General features: G+C 54.6%; 1 protein-coding gene across 3 annotated transcripts in view; it reads right to left on the reverse strand.

Moving 5' to 3' along the window:
* DAGLA (diacylglycerol lipase alpha) overlaps positions 1–5,556 on the reverse strand; it is a 62,729-nt gene extending 57,173 nt beyond the window's left edge. Inside the window, exon 1 of one of the 3 annotated variants that reach the window (XM_015631505.3) lies at positions 5,228–5,556. The gene's annotated coding sequence lies outside the window, so the exon portion shown is untranslated. Of the gene's footprint in view, positions 1–2,480; positions 2,753–5,227 lie in introns of those variants that run through there. The other 2 variants (XM_015631506.1, XM_015631502.2) reach the window with 2 other exon arrangements.
* Positions 5,557–8,140: the final 2,584 nt, after the last annotated feature.

The raw sequence follows: 8,140 nt of genomic DNA on the forward strand, positions 1-8,140 counted from the left end.
GCGGCCCCCGATTCTCCAACGCCGCCTCCGCCCTGCCGGGGCCGCCCCCGCCTCGCCGGGGCCGCCCACTGCGTCAACTGCGTAAGGGCCGCTACGCAACCTGCGGTCGCCACGGCAACGAGGGGTGCGGGGCGCGGCGGCGCCGCCTGGTGGCGCCCGGCGGGAGCGCCACGGGGCGGGGCAATCCCGGATTCCAGCGGGGAATTCTCACCGGGATCCAGGGAAAGGACACCTGCTGCGGGCACAGGCCTCTGCTGGGCTGCTGGTCACCTGCGATACCGATATTTCACTGAATGATCGCATCGGAATCACGGAGGGATCCCGCAAGAACTAATTCCCTTGGAAAACACTTCCAGGACCACCGAGTCCAACCTGTGACAATCCCCACCTTGTCACCCAGCCCAGGGCACTGAGTGCCACATCCAGGTATTCCCTAAACACCTCCCGGGATAGGGACTCCCACACCTCCCTAGGAAGCCCCTTCCATGAAGAAATTCTTTCTGGTGTTCAACCTGAACTTCCCGTGACACAAGTTCAGGCCATCTCTTCTTGTCCCACTCCTTGTTCCCTTGGAGCACAGCCCAGCTCCAATCTGCTCCCCCCCAGTCAGGGAATTTAGGGAGCAATAAAGTCTCACCTCAGCCACACCTGGGGCTCTCCCAACATCCCTTCCCTCAGGAAAACTACCCAGCACACCACTTCAGTCTTCCTCATGGAGAGGGCCTGGCACACTGCTTTCCATGCCCAGTATGGAAAAGCAGTGCTTTCCTATCAGGAAATATTCCCAAGAAAGATGGAGAGAGCCTGTTCACAAGGGTATGGACAGGAAAGGAGGGAATGGCTTCCCAGTGACAGAGAACAGAGTTAGATGGGATATTGGGGAAAAAATTGGTTAGGTCCTGGAACGGATTTCCCAGAGGAACTGTGGCTGCCCCCCATTCCTGGAAAGGTCCCAGGCCAGGCTGGACCAGCCTTGGAGCAACCTGGGACAGTGGCAGGTGTCCCTGCCCATGGCAGGGGCTGGAACTGGTGGGGCTGTAAGGTCCCTTCCAACCAATCGCCCTCCTCACAAAAAAACCCTCACAGGGATGGACACACCACAACAACCATCCTGTTTGGGAGGAAGGACAGTGATTCCCTTTGAACACGGCAGCCACCATCATCCAAGGACACAACTTAGATGCTCCTACCACAAAAAAAAAAAAAAAAAAAAAAAAAAAAAAAAGCAAGCTTTTGAAAAGAAAAAAAAAATTTTAAAAAATATACATCCCTGTCCCAGAAAAGCTGATCCAGTAGGGAATAGCAGCACATCCTCGCCTGCCCATTCCTCCTTAAAGCAAGTGGAGCAGCCTTCAAATGGTCTGCTGGGTGATATCACCGTACCTGGGAAATAAAACAGCCTGACAGGGGTGGAAAAACATTCAGGAAAGGCTTTGAAGCTCAGGAATTCATTTGTGCCAAGGCCTTTGTATCCCGTTCAGGCAGAAAAATCCCACTCACGCTCATTCCGAGTCCCTTTATCTTCCCAGACAGGTGCAAAGTGGCTCCGGTTTGGATGAAAAGCTGCTGCCAAATTTAGCATTCCAACAAATCGTTTCATCCAGCCCGTGGCACTTCCAAGGTCTCCCTTCGGCACAAACCGCTCCCCAGCCGGGCAGACACCCCTGGAAGCCCCAAAACCTGGAGCAGACAGAGGGAAGAAGCTCAGAAAGACTGGAAATTACTCTTTTTTTCAGGGAAATACAATCAGAAGCTGTCCGAGGCTTTCTAAGGGGTGGGATAGAGCACATCCCAGCCCAGATCCTGCCAATTAATGGACACCAGGCAATTAATCCGATACAGCTCCGGATTTCTGAGTTCCAGCAGCTCCATCTGCCCGTTTCCAGCCTGGCTTCACCGAATTGCAAGGACCAGACCACATTTATAACCCAGCTCCAACATCAGGATTCGTCCCAGAGATTCCCAGGGCTCTGTTCCCTGACTCCTGTATGGCAGTGACACCATTTACAGGAAATTTTGGAATGTTTTGGATAAACTGGATGCCTTAACATTCTCTAAAGCATTAAGGGAGGGATTAATGCCCTCAGAAATCCCATTTTTCCCCACTGTCATGACACGGCGGGCGGGTGGCGAAGCATTTAAGGGAATTAAGGAATTAATTTGAGCCTGTCACAAAAGACGTGATGTTTGCATGGATCTGTCCCCACCTCCAGCCTCCATAGCAAATCCATTCATTTCAGAGCTTCCTAATCTGTGAGAAAGGGTTGAGTCTGGGTTTAAATGCCTGGGGCAATGGCATGGAGATGGAGATTCCCACGCATTCCTGGGAATCCTACACCTCAGAGGGATGCAAAGGAGGGACATCCATCAGCTGGGTTATCCCCGTGGATAATTCGGATGCAGCATCTCCATCAGGGCATCCCCATACCTTTCACAAGGAAACCTCTGCAAGGCTTAAGGAATTGCTATTTCTTACTCACCTCTGGATGGATCTGTGTTCTTTGTGCAGGAATGACCTGGGAATGTGAGGGAGAGGGAATTGTGTGGTGTTCTTCCAGCTGGAGCATCAATCCTCAACACATGGATATGGCACGGGGCTGTCCCACACCACAGCCTTGGAATTCTCCACATCATCTCCCGGGAAAAGTCCAGACCACTGTAGAGAGCCCTGGAGCCCTGGAGATCCCTGGCATGTGCCAGGAAGGGATTCAATCAACAAAGAACCCATCCAGCTCCGCTGATCCCGGTGTCCAGAAAAAAAAGCCAACAGATTCCAGGATTGAGGATTTTCCTAAACCTAAAAGCAAACCAACCCCTCCTCCAGGGAATTTGGACAAGGAACAAGGCTCCAGGAATAGCTGGGAACATGGGAAGCTTTTTATTATTATTCAGTTTGTTGTTGTTGCCACCGCCCCCAGGCACAGCACATCCAAACCCGCTGCTCCGAAATCCTGCCCCTGTTGGGCTCCCAGTCGGAGTCAGACGCTCCGTTACTCCCGGGGTAACGAGCCCCTCTCCTCCTCCATCCCAACCCTGCCAATTTCCCTCAGCTGCTCCATTAGGATTACAATAAATCATAGGGAAATAGCGTGAACAAGGCTGGGAGTGCAACAGTCTCCCTAGCGCAAGGATTCCAACATCCAGGTTATCCAAACCACCTCCCCTCTCCTCAATCCCTGCAAACACCAGTCTGAGCTCCATCACCCCTGGAGCAGGCACAGGCTGTTCCAGCTGGCTGAATTCCAAGGGCTGACAGCAACAAGTGTCTTGGGAAGGTGTTTTTGTCCTTATCAAAGAGGACAGGCCACCAGGGAAAGCTGGACAACAGCATTATCCTGACATTCCCTCCAGGGCAAAAAATTCCAGCACCTCACCCATTGTCTCACTCTCTAGGGAATATGTTACGGAAGAACTGAGGTTGGAAAAGCCCTCCAAGATCACGGAGTCCAACTGTTCCGTGGCCACCATTAACCCACGTCCCCAAGTGCCACATCCACATGGGTTTTAAATCCCTCCACAGCTGGCAACTCCACCCCTGGATCCTGCTCCAATGCCTGGCAGCCCTTTCCATGTAGGAGTTTTCCTCCATACCCAATCTAAACCTTCCCTGGAGCAAGCCAAGGTTGCTCTCTCTGTGTATCCAGCCGTAATCCCACACAAAATTTCCACCAAACCACGCATTTGCCAACCAGAATTTGGGAAGCGCTTTTAAAAACCGCAGCAACAGGCATTCCTGTGTGCCCCATTCCCATCTCACCAAGCAGGAAGTGCCTGTGTTTGCTTCCATCCCCGTGGGGGCTGTGCCTTCCCAGCCCTCCCTCCCTTCCCAGCATGATTCCCGCCCGCGACTCTCCGGAGCCATCAGCCTCCATCACCTCCTACCAAAACGCTGCTGATCCAGTGCCTCCAGACTGTTCCTGCTCCTCAAATCCTCCATTATCCCAGCAGATCTCCCCACAAACCTGCTCTTCCCAGATGCCCCCCAAGCCAGCACCTCCTGGCTCGACCCTCCTTGTCATTCCCAGCCCCTGGGAAGCTCCCAAGGCAGGGATGAGCAGCTGGCAGTGTCCCCCCAGCAGGAGCAGCTGCTGCAGCTCTGCAGAGAAACAGCATCACTCAAACCTTAACTAAAAATCATTCCCTAATGGAGAGGCTTCTCCTGCACTCCGGATGTTCGGAAAAATCTCCCCCTCCAGCTGCCTTGGCTTTCTGTGGTTCCTCCAACAGCGGGAAGGGATTTGGGGGCCCAGGCTGCTGTCCCACACCTGACCTGAATCCCTAAAAAACAGTTAATTCAGAGGAGAGACATCCCAGTCAGAGCCAAACCTAGGGAGAGCTTATCCAGGGATAAGCTGGAAGCTCAAATTCAGGCTCAGGCTGGCACACCGGGGGCTGGAATGCCAGCCAGAGGCAGGGCAGGACTTGGGAAACCTCTATCAGGCACCTGAAGGGACCAGACATGGAATTCTGGCATGGTTTAGGTTGGAAAGGGTCCTAAAGATAATCCCATTCCACCCCCTGCTGTGGGCAGGGATACCTCCCATTATCCGGGGGTTGCTCCAAGGCCTGTCCAACCTAGTCCAACACTTCCAGGGATGGGGTAGATGCAGCTTCTCTGGGAAATCCATTCTGGTGCCTCACCACCCTCAGGGAAAAGGGAAAAATTTCTTCCATTAATCCCCAAGGTGTGGGCAGCATCAGGTCCCACTTCAGGTAAGAAGGGCAGAGCAAAGCTGACACCTTCCCTTGGGCACAGCTCTTCCCATTCCCACCTGGAGACCCGTGCTTTCCTCAAGACCCCCCTTTCCAGCCTTAAAGCCGCCTTCCTAGCGGGATCCCTCCCTTTTCCAAGGGGTTCCCACCCCGTGGGCTCACTCTTGGCACGTAGTAAACACACCCGTGCACACACCGATGGGTTTGACGCCACAGAGAAAGCCTGGAAAGGATTTCTCCAGCAGGTTGCATTCTGGAATTCGGCACAGCCCTCACTGCTCACGATTCCAAGCACAAACTCCTCTTTCCAGCTGCTTTGCTAAATTGGTGCCAGATCTAACTCTGGAAGCCAAGCCTCGGAGACTTGCTATCAATCCCGCCAGCGCTTCCCCCTCCCAAGGACATTATCCAGCATTATCCAAGCTGTGACTCCTCAGCCCAGAAATTTCTCCCTGGGAAGGAGCCATTGCCATGGAAAAGGACCATTAAATAACAGTTCACTGGGGTTTCTCACCACTGCTCAGCAAAGCTCAGGGCATCTTCCTGCCTGGCAGCTCCAGGTGGCTTTTCCTTTGGGAAAAATGAGAGGATAAAGCACTGATCCAGGCTGTTGGGATATTTGCCAGCATCCTCCATGCTTCCCCTTGGACAAACACTTCTTTCCAAAGCTTTTCCACCTCAGCTTGTAAAAGCCTCGTTGTTCTGCAGGGAATTAAAAACCAGGAAATTGTGGAAACACACTCTGAAGGCTTTGAGGGAAGGAAACTGCAAACCCCCGAGCTCCCCTGAGTCACAAGGCTATGTTTGCAGCGCTGGCAGCCGCTGGAATTCCCGGCTCCATCCCGGCCCTGCCTAATCCAGGTGCAATAACAACGTGTCATTTTCCTTATCTGCTTCACGCCCCGCCGAAATTCCTTCGTGTTATTCCTCCTCCCCGCCCACCTTTTGAATGCCCTTGGCTCCATCCTCCTTCGGGAGGAGAGCTCCAGCCCAGGAATGAATCAGGATTTTAGCAGGAGCTTTAGGGACGTGGGATGCCTTCACCCCCACAAGCAGGAGCGCTGGCCTTTTCCCAGGGCTCCACGGCACAAACGCAACTTCCCTGGCCGAGATGCCAAACCACAGGAATTTACCTGGAGGATGAGCTGCTTCCCGATTTCCAGGAGCCTGCTCACCTCCTGTGCTGGGAATGGCTGCGGCAGGACAGGGAAATTTACGGATCAGCTGTGTTGTTCCTGTCAGTGCTCCAGCGAAGCAGTGCCGGAGAGCTCTCCCTCACCAGGCAGCACCTGCAGCCTCCCAGGCTCTCTAGGAAGCCTGGAATGCTGCTGTCGGATGTGGGCACAGCACGGAGGATGCGGATGCTCCATGGAGGATTCGATCCCTCCCCGCAGGCCACGTCTCTGGACATCACTCGGATGCGACTGGAGAGCAGCAGCTGGAGCCAAGGCACTTGGATAATTTCATTAGGTCAAATCCCTCCCTCCTCTGCTTCCTCAGGATCCTGCTCCTGCTTCTGGAGGCAGCTGGACTGAACCAGGAGGTTTCCCATTAAGGATTCCTTCCTGGCTCTGCTCCTGGCTCCTTTCCCGCTCCTCACACCAGGCTGCAGAGCCATTCCCCACTTCTCCCGGACCTCAAAGCCTTGTCTAACCCACTTGGCTCCATCCCAGCTCCGAACTGCCGGAGGGGGAAGCTCAGCTCTCACCGGGAGACACCGTTGCCCGTGGAGATCCCAAATCCTAAATTGCGGCACAGCTCCTCCACAAAGTCCTGGCGGAGGCCTCAGGATCACAGCCCAGCAGGCAGACGGGAGAGGGACCTCAGAGCAAAGCAGAGGTTGGAGACCAATACCGGGAATTATTATCCTAAGGGGAAGTTCCCAGTTCCCTTCTGAAGAAGCCCCTGAAATACAGCAGGGAATTTTATCTTAACCCAGAGAAGAGGAGGCTCAGGGGGGAGACCTTCTCTGTCTCCACGATTCCCTGATGGGAGGGTGGAACCTGGTGGGGGTCAGGCTCTGCTCCCAGGGAACAAGGGACAAGCCTCGAGTTGCCTCAGGGGAATTTCTCCTTGGATATTAGGGAAAATTCCTTCATGGAAAGGTTGGATCAGGCTGCCCAGGGCAGTGGTGGAGTCCCCATTCCTGGAGGGATCTAAAAGCTGAGTGGATGTGGCATCTGGGGACATGAATTAATGGTGGCCATGGCAGAGCTGGGAGGCTGAACTCAGTCTTGGAGGTCTTTTCCAGCCTGAACAATTCCTGAAGGAGAGGAACTGGAAAAGATCAGGCTGGAAAGAAAAAAAGCAGCAGGCAGGAACGTGAGCAAACAGCCCCTATCCAAGCATTGTCCGAGAATTCCTGGGAGAGGGGAGTGCTTTGATGTCGGGACTCTGTGCCGCAGTGAGAGGAGAAGATGGGAACGATCCAGAAAGGCAAAAAGGGAAGCGGGAGAGGGTCTGCCAGGCAGGATCCGCCTCAGACACTTAATGAAGGAGAAAAGGACGGATGGTTGCTAAGGGAAATGGGACAGATGGCTGTCACCGGGAACTTGCTGACTCTCGGAGACTCCGAACTCTTTTTTTGGGAAGTGGCAGAGCCGAACAGGCAAACACACAGCGGCCAAGCCCAGATGACCACTTCCCCCTTCCCCCCCGCTCCGAGTGTCAGGACGGATCACGTCGGAGCGGAAAAGGTCACGGAGGCAGCGGGAGCCAAGGCACATTTGCTCTTCTGCTCATCACCAGCGCTCCCCCCCGCCAGCCCTTCATCCTCCCCTTCTCCAGAGGCCAGCGGCACCATCCCACGGGCAAATCCCAGCCGGCCCCGGGGCAGTGACTGGGCAAAGCAGCGGCTCCCAGAGAGGGAAAACCGCAGGATGCTGGCTCTGGAGCTGCTGTCTGTGAAATCTCGTGGCTCCTGGACATGCTGTCTCCCAGATCCGTTTACACCTCTCCCTGACATTTAAAACCATCTGAGCCTCTTGGCTTCTGCTGCTGTCATCCCTGTGCCAGGGCTTTTCTGGCTCTAAAAAAAGGCTGGGCGTTGATTTCCCTGCAAACGCGGCCCTCCCAACAGGTCTCCAACCGCGGTGGCAGGGCAAGGGAAAAGGGGAAGAAGGCGGGAATCGCTGCTGCCATGGGGGTGGGAGACGTGCCAGGAGTCTGTCAAATCCTGACGGCCACAAACAAGGCTCTGAATGCAGGAGCTGGGAAGAAAAGAGGGGAAAGAATCCCGTGGCAGCGAAGGCGGTGGAGCTCCGAAGCTGAGGCACACCGCATTGTGCAGCTCCAGGCTGGGATTTGAGGGATCCAATGGGAAGAGCAGGGGGTCTGGGGAGCCTCTGCCCACCTCGGGCTGGCCCCAGGCACTGCCACGTCCATGGGCATAAAGCAGAGGGACTTGGGAAGGAAGCACCTGAAAGAT

This window comes from Parus major, chromosome 5, assembly GCF_001522545.3.
Source record: "Parus major isolate Abel chromosome 5, Parus_major1.1, whole genome shotgun sequence".
Taxonomy (NCBI): domain Eukaryota; kingdom Metazoa; phylum Chordata; class Aves; order Passeriformes; family Paridae; genus Parus; species Parus major.